Raw genomic sequence first — 16,823 nt, 5'->3', positions numbered from 1 at the left:
AAAATACCAGTATAAAACTAAACATTTTAATGAATACATTTCCAGTATGAAAAGATAATTGCAATGTATAATAAAATATTTGGTTCAAGTTTTCCCCTAAGATGAAAAGACATAGCAGTAGCTGCCTGACCTTTAAAAACTGTCACAAAATCCACTGGTTCACCTTTTTTACAGTCCTTATATAAGTTTGTTCACTTCAACATGAGGGGCAGATTCTTCTTCAGAAATATTAGCATTTCAGCCTTCTCAGCTGCCAGTTGACTCCTCCTTTCATCAGTAATAATGGAGGCTGTGCTGAAGAGTCTCTCGCTCTCCACACTTGTTGAAGGTGCACAGAAAAATGTAGTTGCCATGACCACCAGGGAGGGCAGTCTAGGTTGGTTGATTTTCCAGTACAGCAGTGGATTGTCCAAAGGCTGAATAGTTGGCTCGCTGAGGTAGGTGTGCAGTTCAATGTGTGCAATTGTGGTGGTTGCCTCAGGACCAGGTTCATCTTTGCTTTCCTCCAGGCTTTCATCATAAATGCTTCCAAGTCTGCTCTTGCTTGCAGCCTCCACCCATGGAGTCTTCTTTGCTGGCTCTGAGGATTCTGATGTGGTCCTTCTCAACACTTCTTCTATCTTCCCTGCCTCTGCTATTAATGCATTATTTGCATGTCTTGAGGTTTCTGCATTTGTGAAGTACCTGGAAAGATAAAAATACACATACAGTATGTAACATTTAAAATTAGCCTACCCTTAATATCAAGAGATTAATCCAATTCTGAAGACTGTTGCTTGATATGAAATTCTGTCATTAGATAAAAATTCTACACACACACACACAATAACAGGTGTGGGATTTGTGTGTGTAAATCTCTCTCTCTCTCTCCCTCACACACACACACACACACACACATACACACAAGAGTATTGTATTAATAAAGTTAACAGAGACCCCACATATCTTGGAACCACAAGCGTTGCAGATTAAACGTCTCAGAAACATCTGTTCTCAGCCTCAAGGAGGGTGCCTTTCAGGGTCTTAATTCCCTCATCTGCCTTGGTTTCTCAAGTGAGGACGCATGTAAGGACACTGACAATGGGGATGACATCAGATGCAGATGAAGAGCTTACCTCCTTGGCAAATCCTCAAAAGGGGCTAGAGCTGTAACAATATTTTCCAGTACCCCCCACTGGTTTGCAGTCAATGTGGCTGGCGGGTCATACTCTGCTGCATATGCACACAGGGACAGTTTCTGTGCAATGAGTCTCTCGATCGTGTAATATGTACTGTTTCATGTTGTTCATATATCTTGTTGCAGACGCTTGGGTGGCATATTCAGCTCCATTTGAATGTCCTCCTAGGCTGAACAAGCAAGTAGCAAGTACTTGAAGTGACCCACAATTTTTCTGGCGATAGCCAGTGCATCACTTACAATATGCTGTGATAGTAGTCCCTCGTTCACAATAAGTTGCAGGGTATGTGTGAAGCATCCCAAACTGGCAACTCCAAGGCAATCCATTGCTTTTATTACATTAATGGCATTGTCTCTTAAAATGATATGGACTTTCCTCTTCTCAATTTTCCATATATTTAACATCTCCTCTGTTTCTGTAGTGTTGGACTCTGTTGTGGGCCACGAAACCGCTAAGCCTGCAATACTGCTTTTTTGCAAAGTAAAACCTGAGTCTATCCACTGTGCTGTCAGACTTAGTAATGACACTGGACATAGGTTTGAGCTCCAGAAGTCAGTTGTGAAAGTGCCCATGGTAAAATTTTCCAAGCATTTCAAAATTAATGGGAATGAACACTTGCTTGTACTTATTTGGGATAGCGGTTTCAAAGATGAAATGCCGGTTTGGCAACGTGTAGCGAGGCACCAAATGTTTGATTAAACGTTGAAAACCCACATTTTCAGCAACAGAAAGGGGTTGGTCATCAAGCACAATTAATTCAGTGAATTTCTCCATTATCAGCTTTGCTTTGTTGCTGTTTGGAGGGAGTTTCACATGCTTTGAATTGTTTTCAGCTATGTTTGTTGTTGCGGCACACTTGTCTTCTTGACACTCGTTGCCTGTGTAAATTCAGCATACGCCTTTCCATAATGCTTCTGCAAGTGTTTAATCAAGTTTGTAGTGTTGAAGTTCCCTCTTGCTAAAAGCACTTGGCTGTTTAGCTTTTTCTTCCTTGAGCTTAAAATAACTCTACACAGCTGACCTGATGACTGCGCTGCTGACAGTTCTCAATCACGTTCTAGCTACTGTTGACACATGCTGCTCATATGTGTTACTCGTGGCACATCTCTCTTTACAGCATGTCGCTCAGAGCATTTAATCATCCGCAGTAATGGAACCAAATGTATTTATTCATAATAATAATAACAATTTTACTATACATTACTAATACATTTAATTCTTAAGACTTTTAATTTGACTAATTCTAAGAGTCCGGCACTGAGTGCTCCAGGAAGTCTGTTTGTTTGTAGGCTAATTCACAGTAGTCTAGTACACTTCTCATTCAACATCTGGTAAAATGCTTGTCTGGTGCCGTTCTCAATGCATGTTATAGGTGGACCGAACGATTGATCATCTACATCTGAGATTGCGCTTGTGTGGAGCGACCACATATTATACTGAGCACTGCATCACGAGCCTCTGCCGGTGTTTATGTGTGTGTGTTGGCAGAGCGGCATTTGGTCAGTAAAGCGTGGGGCCAGAGACTATTTAGCTGCGCATGCTGACTTTGTATTTATTATTAAACACAGGCTTTTGCAATTCACAATGTTTTTGGATGACTGTAAGAGCCTGAATTAAATGCATGAGTTATATGGACTACTTTAATCTTGATTTGAAGGTTATTTATGTCATAAAAATGCCTTTGAGCTTGACGGTAACATCAATGACCATTATGTGGTATCGGATTTGGATCAGGCTCGTCGGACCGATACACGATCTGGCTAAAAACATTAGTATCGGACCTGATACTGATCCAGCTATCGGATCGGTGCCATCCCTAGCATTTAGTAATTTCTACAAATGTAGTTCATGGCACTACCATGGCTACATGAAAACACTTAATGTAAATACAAAGTAAAAGTTAATATTTTATATCATTACATGTGTGTTTGTTCGTCCATATGTCTCAGTTTCTGTTCTTGTCCCCTGTCCAAGATCAGCTAAGTGGAGTGAACTGACTCATGTCTGAGTATGTGTGTGTGGAGCATATCTGCTCTCCTCATCCGCTGTATCAGCACTGGATACATTACAGATAAGACAATCACACACAGACACAAATGGGAACACAACAAAAAAAAAATACAAATACAACACGCAGCAGGCTGCCTACTGGAGTGTGTTGTGAGCAGTAGAGATCCTTGAATTATTATCTCGCTCTTTCTGTCAGTGTCACACTCACACACAAAATCCCTGATTAGGTTTGGGATTTGGTTTGGGGGGTTCAGTTTATAAAATATTCATTTCTCTTCACTGTACAGCTGAAAACAACTAGCTTTTGGCACCCCTCCATGGACATTTCACCTGTAAAATGGAGCCCACATTTGCCCATACGCCCAACAACACTAACCACTTTGGCCACTGGGGGCAGTGTTTTGGATTTTGGAAAGCAAAGACCGATTTTATCTAAATAAAAATCAACCTATTGTGTACGATTTCACTGTGAGATCAGTTTGGCATAACACTAATGATTATTTCCACAAAAGTAGAACAGTGTTTACAGATGTCAGCACAGTACAAGAACAAATGCATTTACTGAATTGTTTTTGCCCTAGTCAACTCTGCGAGAAATCATTTATATTTGCTGGCATCTCAGAAATATATTTGTGGAATTAAACTATACTTCCAACACTCACAAGTTCAGCCTGTGTTTAAAGGGATGTTCAGAGTTCAATACAAGTTAAGGTCTATCGACAGCATTTGTGGAATAATGCCTAAGCGTTTTAGTTGTCATTGTCGTCAATGAGACAATGAGGCTTATTTTCTGATTGGGGACCACCACTTACAAAAACCGAAATTTCTGGCAAAACTCGTTGGCAAACATGCCGCAAACTTGATGCTCTTTCTTTTTAACAAGCACATGAGCTTTGCACCAATTTCTTTACTGTTGCCACATATTTTCCATAGAAGTGTTTGCAAGTAGTGGCAAATTGTCTATTGTTGCCAAAGGATTGCTGCAAGTGCAAATGTGAAGCATGATTGTGAGAACTGTAGATTTTTGTAAGGAACCCAGGGACTGCGGTCAGATTCGATTTCACCATTTACAGAGACTTCAACAGAGCCTGCTGTGATTTCTCAGGAAACCTATTTCATTGATAGTATTCCTACATAGTCCACTTGCTACACATTTCACACCTATAGCGTAAACAAACTGAATAGCTTACATGTAAATAATACATTCAAGAGATCTTGTGGTTGTATTTATGTGTCTAAAGCATCATGGCAGAGCAGGGACTCTATCTTTGTGGTCCATTATCGACTGAGAGCAGTTTGACCTGAGTTCAGATGAACTTGTGGTCAATGTGTTCAAAGGTCACGAGAATAGAGCTGATAAGAGACCAATTTTCGCTCTATCAGTCATGTGTCGGTGTGTGTGTGTTTATTCTCAAAGCTCTCCCACACATTATCTCCATCACCAGCAAATAAGCAGAATAGGGTCAACAATGCAAGTGACCTTCAATGTGTTTTCCCATGAGCAAAGCTCAAAGCTTGTTATTTCACGATGACCCTTTAACATTCTCTCTGCCCCTGCATATAAAAGTGTGAAATGAGAAAATGTGAAGATTGAAAAACATAGCATATTTAAAGGAATAGTTCACCCAAAAATGAATTCATATGAATGCAGTGAATCTGTATTTAGCCTTGAATAGATCTTTTATTCAAGCTGTCAAACCACAAAACGACATGTTTGTAACTGAAAATACATTGTGGAGGTTCTATGAAAGACACGTTCACAATAGATCATCCAGTGATGGCTAGAGTAATCATCTTTGTACTTCGATAATGATTTGGGTCAAATTTAATGGAAAACTATGCCAACTGAGCTCTGTTGTGAGTTAAGCTCCGCTGCAGAATGTTGACACTGAACATTGGCGAAGTGTGCTTACCTTTTGTAGAAAGTAAATAATTGTTTCTAATTTTAGAAGGCGCCATGCCATCCACCGTGTGGCCCCATTTAATTTACCCTGCTGCTCACACTTTACCAAAGCTGTTTTGAGAAATATGTTTGAAAAGACAAAGACTTTTGTGCAACAAGCAGCCCAATTTCTATCTGAAAAAAAAATCGGATATATATCGATACCTGATATATATCAATAATCATCTGTAAAATCTGCCGATTATCGATGTGAGAAAAAGGAATCAATCCCAAGCCTAACTGTGACATATGCTGTTACCGGGACAAACATTCATGTAAAACTTTACGATAAGGTTCTAAAACTAATTTATTAGTATTACTATACAGTATGTAGAAATCAAAACCCAACAACGAGCCCCAAGCTTTAAAGTAGTGTTCATTGTTAGTTCACTTTAACTACATTATTAACATGTACAGTATAACCTTATTGAACAATTTTTCCAATTACTCAGCATTTACAATGCTCATTAAAATAACTCTAAATTAAATGATCATGAATTTATTGTAAGCCATGAACTATTTTCTTTATGAGGAACTATGATAATTATGTGGTTCACACCCCCCAAGTCTACAATCTCATTAGCACAACATGCTACACTATCTGTACAACAGCTCAGAAGTCTTTATGCATTCTGTATGAAAACATAATGTTCTCCTACTGTGTCCTACATTTTTGATTGCAGCAGCTCTATAATTTTTCTTCAGTTTTCCCTGGACAGATCAGCAGAGGCAGAGCCTGATATGCAGAGAACAATGGTTGGATTCATGAAATTAGATTAAATTATGTTTGATTATTGTACTTAAATGCATCATGCTTTTATTGGCAGTTCCTGATTTTTCAGAGAGAACGTTTACATGGGTTATAATCGAACTACAGCAGGTTTTTGCATTGTCGAGCTACAGTTTTCATTTCTCCATTCAAGTATATGTTACATTATGTGCAATCGACCAGGTGAAGAAATGTCGTCAGCTGAGAAAGTAACATAGATGTTTTCCAGTTGACCTTTTGCACGACTAAAAAGTCAGCTAAAGAGAGACCCACACATCAGCCACAACAACATTTCTTATAGTTTTCATGCTTTGATTTTGGTGCAGAATAAATATACGTTATACATTGCGCTTATGGTGATTGGCGACTGGTGGTGACTATTTGCTCCTGGATTGTTTTAACTATACAAGCTCTGCTTCATTACACTTTCATACTTATGAACTGAGCTGTTGTAAAAACTCGTTGATAATTGAATGTAAGTTAAATGGAGTAGATAATGTGTTATTTGTAATGTTTACATCCTGCATTCACAGCACTAAAGTTAGCATGATAACCTTGGCCATAGTATGCATCTGTTACCCTCTTTTATTGTATTGTATGATGGAATGTGTGAAAATAGTCCACGTAAGATCATGAACAAGGTTTTATTCCTGTTTTATTAAAGAAAGACATTTATTGCTACTTCAAAGATTGGTGTTGGGTGATATACATTTACATGTATGATATTGGAGTTACTGTGGCAGACAGATGGGAGGATTAGTCAATGGATAAAGGAATAGTGTATAGAGGCACATCACAATCACAGTTGTGAATGGTTTACTGATCACTCCTAGCATTTGCCACGTGTCCCTGTGTTACAAAGGAGATAAAACAGCCTCCGAAGGGCATTTGGAAGGGAGAATAATCATGATTGCTTCAAAGAGAATTTCCAATGAAATTGGAAACTTTCAAAACTTTCAGCCCTCCAAAGCTCTCACAGAGGATGGTATAGTCTTCAAAGGGCATAAAGCATGGAAATTATGACTTCTGAATGAAACGCACAGTCGTTGTTAACTTCCGGGATAATACACATTGCATGGCACCTCTGTTTTCCGGAGCATGTGCATAACACAGAGGCCACTTGTGGCCCGATTATACTCATTTCATTTTGCGTATACTGGACAGACCCAGGGCGGATCTATCTGGGTGGCATGGGTTGGCGAATGCCACCCTAAGAAAAAGCACTTCCACCCCATCTGCCACCCCAACAGAAGTATCCAAATGTATCAAATATAAATGTCCGAATATTATTGTTGATTTTGACATTGTCTAGGGGTTTAATAATGTCAAACTGCCTAAAGTCTCACCGAATGTACAAAAGACTACGGACCCATAGTGTGATTGATTACTGCAGCAACCAATCACATCATCAACCAATTGCGTACTTCTATTGCAGTGCGATGACAGTGTTTGGGTTCTCACGGTTTGATGAGCTTATTTCCTTAACAACAATGACCACATTCGACAAATACATGCAAAAGAAGAAATAAAAGATGAATTTCTCAGTTGTCTCCAAGTATTCACTGAATGATTATTAGATACATCACTGTCAGTTATGGTTTGAGATGGGTGAGATGTATCCTCACCACTTTCATCAGGTATGTGTATAATCCAGATGAAACATCTCCAGTTCTTGAGCAGGAGATTCTATTTCATCCGTGAGTGTTTTGACAGGCGATCCAGCGCTGGAATGTGTTATTTTGAATGTTATGATATATGTTCGTTGTGGCTGTTATCAGTGTGGTTTAGCATCAGAAGTTTTGCCGCAGCTTGCGCTCTTTTCCGTGTCCCCAATTATGAGGATCTCCTCGGACATTTTGTCTGTATCCATGTAGAGTGTGTGTGTGTGTGTGTTGTCTTTTTCTATTTTCTCCCTCTCTCTTAATCGCTCTCAGGTGTGTGGTATCCAGGTGAGCTGATTGTTGTTGGAGTGCACCGGTGCATAGTGTGTTTCCTCCCTATATAAACTGAGTGCTTCATGGCTGGGTTGTTATGGGAGACGGGTGTTCGTGAACTGTGTCATCTCGTAGAAGGACGCTCAGGAGCATAATTATTTTTTTTCTGGTTTCCTGCTGCTAGAGCATAGAATTTGTGGTTGTCATTGTCTGAATTTCAGAGTTTGCTGTTTTTTACTATATAGAACTGTAAATAAATGTGACTTTGTTTCCGCTACTCTCATCTTCCCACATCTTTATGCATTTTATTTTTAAACACCCATCCACTGATGTACAGATAAATCTTGTTTTATTTAAATAATAAGTTATATTTGGGTGAATTAGAATCCAAAACCTCTAAAAATTAAAAGCAGAAATGTACCACTAGATCAATCAGTCATGTTCTTAATCAAAGTGCTGCTCTAGTTATTCATCAACTTACTAACAAAATCCCAAGACTGATAGTGGCAGATGTAGAAATGAAATTACCATATTATGTGAAATATATATTTGGGTGCTAGAATCGGTCATGACGAATGACTGTTGATCAAAACAGGTAATTTAAAATAATATTTCACTGTGCATAACATAATTAATATTAATGAGTTTTGCAGCACTGCCCCCCACAGTACAATTTTCTGTACAGTTTATTTTTATTAACTTTGCGTTAATCTTTGCTTTCAAATGGATTATTCCAGGTGTTAAAAAGGTGATAGGCCTACGGGACTTTATTAGCGGAATAGCATGGGATATGCATGATTTCTCCATCCATGGGTACACTTAACAAAGGTAGTGAATTGTAGTCCAGATTGAAGGTTCTAAATGTCAAGCTAAGGAACATTTAGGAATTGTTGATGCATTTAATAGACAATGTCTTGGTGCTTCCTTTTTATTACGGAAAAACAATATATATATATTGAATGTGTGGTTCCTGTGGAAATGTAGTTGTATCGGAAATTCATGGACATTTTTTATTTGATAGTGACTCCATTTAATGAACTAGCAATTGTTGCAATGATGCTTGGTACCTTCATCCATAAGAACTATGCATTAGCCCTTGCTTTGGTGTTGCCACTCCTCATAGTCTGCATGCTACCCCCTTGCCAGCCCTTAAAACAAATCCTATATCCACCCCTTGACAGAACCAAACCACAATCGCATTATCTAGGTCTGTTAGTCTGATTTTGCAAAAAAACGGACAGATACGATATCAATCTGACTAACAAACTGACACTGACAATTTTATAAAGACAAATTATTGCTTTAGTCCGACTGAATTCAGACTTTTAAAGTGCATGTAAATACACTTGCTGTACAGCGATTTTCCACTATTGGGTCAAACAGTTCTCCTAACAGAACTGTGCTGTTCCATACAAATCTTGGCTTGTTGACACGATTACAGTTTCTTTTCCACTGTGGTGCTGCAAAATCAGGATTAGAATGGACTGACTAGGCTTGTAACCAATCGCGAATCGCCATGTCTTTAAAGCTTTTCCACCAGCACAGTTCTCATGAGTAGTTATAGAAGCTGGGAAAAATGACTTTTTTAGCTTAACCTGAGGAAACGAAGCAGTGATACCAGTGTTGTCAGATTTTTACTACTAATTTGAAATATGTTCTTTGATCATAATCTTGACCAACCACTTTGGAGATTTTTGACTTTCCCCATTTAAGTAGATAGGAGCTGCACTTGTAGGCTGCTTGTTTACATAGAAAAATAGCTGCCCAAGAGCATTCCAAAGATGGACGGCAGTGGACAGACTTGCTGAAATGACATTGGTATTGTTAGCTAACCGTTTTAAAAATTCTAGGCCGAGGACGGTTTGTAATCGCACTGTACTGAACTATGCTCCAGTGGAAATGCTTCTGGAATCTTTACTCATTGTGCTCAGAATTGTTCAGACCAATGGTGGAACAGGGTAACACTTTAGAATACTGTATCTTACTTAATGCATAACTAATAAGTAATTCTTCATTAACACTTAAGTCACTACTATTAACTACTAAGGAAGATGTGTTAACTAATCAGTATGTAATAGCATTTTAGTACATAAATAGCATTTACAGTGACAGTTCACCTGGAGGTTAGACACACGACATACCATAGAATTATTTAGCTTTTATGAAAAGCTAATTATAAATGCTTCTAAATTATTATAAAAATGCATATTCATTTACAAAATGAGTAGTGTTAAAAACAATGTGCATCTAATGAATCAACTGAATAATAGGCACACTGTTCACTGGTGCTAAAGTGCAGTAAATACTGCTGAACATGGGATCAGCTGTCAAACCTCTGATATCAGAGGCAGTGGTCAGGATATTGTTGCTTTTCACACTTCTGCACTCTCACTGTCTCGCTCTGTCTCTGCAGGTCTCTGAGCAGCACTGCCATCACACCTGTGATTTATCTTCCTGTCCAGAGGGTGAGGGAAACAGCTAATGAAATGTCAATTAAATGCTAGCTCCCTCATCTGAACAGAAGCTTATTCAACAGGAATGGTTATTTAAAGGAATAGTTCACATAAACATGAACATTTAGTTATTATTTTATCACCCTTATTTTGAAATGAGATTTTCTTCTGTGGATTATTATTATAATTTTTTTTAATCTTCATGCAACTTTTTCTATATAACAACAGTTCACAGGAATTGGTTGTGATGTCATCTCGAACACAATCTGTCCAAAAACACTGTTGTTTGATATGCTGCTTCATTCATGTCTTTTGAATTACACTTCTGCCCAATCTCCCCACCATTTCTTTTTTCTTTTCTCTCCCCCCTTTCTTCCCAATTTTGAATGCCCAATTCCCGATGCTTTCCCCAAAGTCCTCGTGGAGGCGTACTGACTAGCCTCATTCCAGGTGGCGGAGGACGAATCTCAGTTTCCTCCACGTCTAAGAACGTCAATCTGCACATCTTCTCACGTGGCTTGTTGAGTGTGTTACTGCGAAATACACGCACAACTCATCATGTGCCACACCGAGAGCAAGAACCACATTATAGCGACCATGAGGAGGTTATCCCATGTGACTCTACCCTCCCTAGCAACCGGGCCAATTTGGTTGCTTAGGAGACCTGGTTGGAGTCACCAGCACACCCCGGATTCGAACTTGTGACTCCAGGGGTAGTAGTCAGTGTCAATACTCACCGAGCTACCCAGGCCCCCCTCCCCCACGTTCATACAAATTTTTATAGTCATCTTTGCAGTAGGATTAATGCATTTCTTTAAAAAACAAGTATAAAACCTCTTTTAGTATTTTTCCCATGTTTTTTATTATTATTATATAAAATGAATCACTAAATACAATAACATATGGTAATTGGTGCATATTAAGGCCATGTATAGCGCATTAGCATTAGCACCATGAATGCGGATTGTAAAAATGTCAAATTACGCATTATCTACTGCACATACATTACCTTAAATCATCTTTGAGTGTTTAAAACAGCTTGTTCTTTTATCTCATGTGGATTCTATTTATGCAAAAGGCATGTACATTTGATAACACATTTTAGTGTCACACTGGTTATATTTTATATGTAGTTTTTGGCAGGACACTTACCGTAGTAGCATGGGCTGTGCCCAAATATTTCCAAACAGTATATCTTTGTTTTTGTTTGTTTTCTAGCTTTAAGGAAAACAATTTAATAAAAAAAAAGATAAACTTCACTGTGTTGTGTGGCTTCAGAAGACTTGGATTATAGTGCACAATTTATTTTTATAGTGCTTTTTTGTGATTTTGATGTACTTTTTTGGAGCTTGAAAGACTATTTATTGTATGAGCTGCATGAATATTCTTTAAAATGATCCTGTTGTGTTCCATGGGAAAATCAAATAACGAAAACAACAACATAAGGGTATGAATAGGCTTATGTTCAATAATGTGGAAATAAACAAAATATTGTCTTCTAAGGCAACTTTTTGGATTGGCTAATGAATGTTTACTTGTATATAAATATCATATTTAAATATTGAATTATTTTATTTTAGGGTCTTATTTGGCAAATATTGATATGTGATGTCAGCATATAATTAATTATTTGTATATATATATATATATATATATATATATATATATATATATATCAATTTGATTAAAATGTTTAATTGATAGACAGCCAAATAAAAAATATGGTGCTGCAGCTGTAACACACACTCACGCACGCATGCATGCACACACACACACAAATTGCAGATAGATTTGGGGGTCAGAATTTCTGTTCAAAAGTAACAAATAATGATTATTTCACAGATGTAAATCTGTAAATTTAGTTAGTTTCCTACTGTTTCAAAAGTGTGTCCTTTAACTCTTAATCCATGGACCTGCAAATCCTGTGATTAGTTTTACCTCACAAGTGCTCATAATATCAACCTGGTATCTTTCATCACGATTTTGTTTCCCGGCAGATTGCTAAAACCCTGTGCATCCAGAGTCCCGGAAGTTGAATCATATTCGGTCAATCTGATTGGATGTTTGCAATACTTGAGTGGTTTCCAAAGTGGTTTCCAGTTTTGAGCAGTCTATAAAGTCATTAAAAAGAAGATTCATTAGGCTAACTACATAAATCATCCCAGAAAGCAAGTCAATTACAGCTGTACCAGTTTGATAGCAACATCAAAACCTATTTGAAGCATAAAAAAGAGCTAGGAAATCAGAAACAATAATACAAAAAATGTAAACCTTGAATAATTTATTAACCAGCTGTTAACAACTGTGAACACCATGAAACCATGAATATTTAAAACAAAAAATCAATAGGTTCATTTCTCAAATCCTTTTAATGAGGATATTTTAATGTTTTATCAGTGACAACCAAAATTACTTAACATCAGTTCCCCTTCTGTCGCTCTCTCCACGTTGTGTCAGAGAAGCGACACTAGGGGTCTCTCTTGAGCGCCGATATTCACCTCTGAACTATGAAAAAAGGCCAATGAGATTTGGCAACCAGTATTTGCATGTCCCGCCCCCGGACATACGGGTATTTAAGCGGCGCAAATACGGGAGTTCATTCAGAAAATTTCTTCGGAGCCGATGGTCGTGTCTGCAACTGCTGCGTATACACACCGAATTCCTGCTATCCCTCTGCTGCATGCTGTTGGATTCTACGGCGCACAACAGCGGCTTTCTCCTGTTGCACGACTGTGCACTTCCTGCCCCTGGGCGCTTCGACAGCGCAGATTAAAAAACTCTCACGAGTTTTTTTCCTAAAAGAGTGATTTTGTTTAAAAGAGTAATTTCCTCTAAAAGAGCAAAACACAGCGGCGTTGAACGTCCTTTTAAGGACGTGTCTTTATAAAGATGCATTTCCGCCCCTGTGTTGTTTCTGGATGCGGTAGAGTGCTCTCCGCTTCCGACGGCCACAGGCGTTGTCTCGTGTGTCTGGGTAGCGATCACACCGAGGCTGCGTTTGTGGATGGTTCATGTTCTCACTGCGATAACATGACCATGACAACGTTGCGGTCGCGGCTTGCTTACAAAGCAAAATTTATAAAGATAATAAACGATATTCGCATAAATACTGATACAGGCAAATTATCAGTACTGGTACTACTCGACCTCAGTGCTGCATTTGCCACTGTCGATCACAACATACTTCTTGACAGGCTGGAATACTGGGTGGGGCTTTCTGGGATGGTCCTAAAATGGTTCAGGTCATACTTAGAAGGGAGAGGTTATTATGTGAGTATAGGAGACCATAAGTCTGAGTGGACGTCCATGACATGCGGAGTCCCTCAAGGCTCAATTCTTGCGCCACTCCTGTTCAACCTGTATATGCTCCCAATGAGCCAAATAATGAAAAAGAACCAAATTGCTTACCACAGCTATGCAGACGACACACAGATCTACTTAGCCCTATCACCTATCGATTACAGCCCCATTGACTCCCTGTGCCAATGCATTGATGAAGTTAACAGTTGGATGTGCCAAAACTTTCTTCAGTTAAACAAAGACAAAACTGAAGTCACTGTGTTTGGAAACAAAGATGACATTCTCAAGGTGAATGCATACCTTGACGCTAGGGGTCAAACAACTAAAAATCAAGTCAGGAATCTTGGTGTGTCTCTAGAGTCAGATCTTAGTTTCAGTAGTCATGTCAAAGCAATAACTAAATCAGCATACTATCATCTGAAAAATATTGCAAGAATTAGATGCTTTGTTTCCAGTCAAGACCTAGAGAAACTTGTGCATGCTTTCATCACCAGCAGGGTGGATTATTGTAATGGACTCCTCACTGGCCTTCCCAAAAAGACCATAAGACAGTTGCAGCTCATACAGAACGCTGCTGCCAGGATTCTGAGCAGAACCAGAAAATATGAACATATCACACCAGTCCTCAGGTCTTTACACTGGCTCCCAGTTACATTTAGGATTGATTTTAAAGTATTATTACTGGTATATAAATCACTCAATGGGCTAGGACCTCAATATATTGCAGATATGCTCACTGAATATAAACCCAACAGATCACTCAGATCATTAGGATCACATCAGCTAGAAATACCAAGGGTTCACTCTAAGCAAGGAGAGTCTGCTTTTAGCTATTATGCCAGCCGCAGCTGGAACCAGCTTCCAGAAGAGATCAGATGTGCTCCTACATTAGTCACATTCAAATCCAGACTCAAAACACATCTGTTTAGCTGTGCATTTACTGAATGAGCACTGTGCCACTGTGTGTCTGACTGTTTGTACTGTATTTTATTTTATTTTATTCTAAACTGTTTCAATTATTCTTATTTTTTTTATTCTTATTTTAATCTCTTCTATGTAAAGCACTTTGAATTACCATTGTGTATGAAATGTGCTATATAAATAAACTTGCCTTGCCTTGCCTTGCCTTGCCTTACAACCGTGAGCAAGCCACTCCAGCCGCCCCCCGTGTTGCTCCTTCTTCCCACGGGATTGAGGACGATGCGGCTGGCGATGGAGGCGATTTGGGGATGGCAGCGGGTGCAGCTCCGCCGTGTACGCCCCCTCGGACCACCCGCACCCCAGCACGCTTGTTGATTCCCGTCCGTGCTCGAGGCGGCGGCGACTCGCCTCACAGCCAGTCTGCCGACCCTCTTGCGATGGAAGCAGATGAGCTCGCCGCGGCATCGGAGGGCGTGGTATCTGATGCTGAGGACTCCCCTGGGCTGCCGCTTTCGGGCCTGCACGCCCAGGCTGAGGCCGACGCACAGATAACCGACATGCTTTCCTGGGTAGCCAACAGCGTGGGCTTGGATTGGAACCCTCCATCCTCCCCACAACCATCACGGCTGGACGACTGGTTCCTGGGGTCTGGCCGCCGCTCACAGCCTTGCCCCCCCCGGTTCCGTTTTTCCCGGAAGTGCATGACGAGCTGACGTCTTCGTGGAGAGCACCCCTCTCCACTCGTCACACCGCCACAGGCTCGTTCGCCCTCGCCACCCTTGACGGTGGAGCGCACCATGGGTACGAGGCGATACCCCAGGTGGATAGGGCGGTTGCGATCCATCTATGCCCTGGAACCCCTACCACCTGGCGAGGTCGCCCCGTACTCCCTTCCCAGACCTGTAGAGCAACCTCCTCACTGACAGCGAAGGCCTACAGCGCCACCGGAGGTGCCGCTTCCGCCCTGCATGCCATGGCTCTCCTGCAGGTCCACCAAGCCAAGGCACTACGAGACATGCACGGGGGTGGCCCTGATCCCGACACGCTGCAGGAACTGCGCTCAGCGACCGACCTCGCCCTGAGAGCGACGAAGGTCACAGCGCAAGCGCTCGGGCAGGCGATGGCCACGTTAGTGGTCCAGGAACGTCAACTGTGGCTGAACATGGTCGAGATGCGTGAAGCCGACAAGACTCGCTTCCTCAACGCCCCTGTCTCCCAGTTCGGCCTCTTCAGTGACACCGTCGAGGACTTTGCCCAGCAGTTCTCCACGGTAAAGAAGCAGACGGAGGCCATCTCTCACATCATGCCTCGCCGCAAGCCTGCCGCCACGGGCCATGCCCCGTCTGCTCGCCAAGGGCATCCTCCCGCAGCCAGAAGGCAAGCTCCTGCTCCGCCTCAACCCGGGCCCAGCTCTCAGCCTCAGCAGCGAGCAAACCGCGGGAAGCGCATGCCCCCTGTCTCACGGACCCCCTCGAGGACCCGGAAGGCTCCCAGGCGCTCCTGAGACAACGCACCCAGAGCCCAAGACGTTAGCTCCAGAGGTGGTAAGACCGCTCCGTCCCCCGGTGGAGGGCCGGAGGAGAATCCTTTGTTTTTCATTTGCCGCACCCCTAACAAGGGCTGCGGTACCCAAATTCTCAATAAAAAAGCTATTTCCTTTGTCTCTGGGGCACATGGCCCGCAAATGCCGTTCTTACGGCACTCTGCTTTCAGGCCTCAACAGTCCCGGCTCCATGGACGCGGTGTCCCCGCCTTCAGCCCTACGACTGTTCCCCGGCCGTTCAGACGAGTCCAGAGGACGCCAGCATCAGACCTCCTCCTCAGTCACGAACCCGCCCCCTGCCGGATGCGCGGAGCAAGGTAAGTGCTTTGAGTTTATTCTCAGCACCAGAGCCTCGGGATGCCACGTTGCCTCCCGACGCCGCGTTACCTGTTCCGCACTGCTGCGAAGCCCCGCCGGGTACGTCCAAAAAACTCGTCCCGTTGGTGCCCCTAGCAAAGAGTTTAGAGGCGTGGCTTTCACTGCCCAACCCGACTTGCTGGCTGCACCGGACCAGTCGACTCGTTTACGCAATTCAGTTTGCCAGGTCTCCGCCCCCTTCGTGGGCGTACATTTTTCCGCAGTACACGGCCAACATGCCCATTCCCTGCGCGAAGAAATCGCCTCCCTTCTATTAAAGGATGCGATAGAGCCTGTCCGTCCAACCGAAACGAAGAAGGGTTTCTACAGCCCTTACTTCGTTGTACCCAAGAAAGGCGGCGGCTTACGACCGATCTTGGACCTGCGAGTTTTCAATCGGACCTTGTCCAAACTCC

The sequence above is a fragment of the Xyrauchen texanus genome, chromosome 12 (genome assembly GCF_025860055.1).
Source record: "Xyrauchen texanus isolate HMW12.3.18 chromosome 12, RBS_HiC_50CHRs, whole genome shotgun sequence".
Taxonomy (NCBI): domain Eukaryota; kingdom Metazoa; phylum Chordata; class Actinopteri; order Cypriniformes; family Catostomidae; genus Xyrauchen; species Xyrauchen texanus.
Note: the sequence above shows the minus strand (reverse complement) of the source record.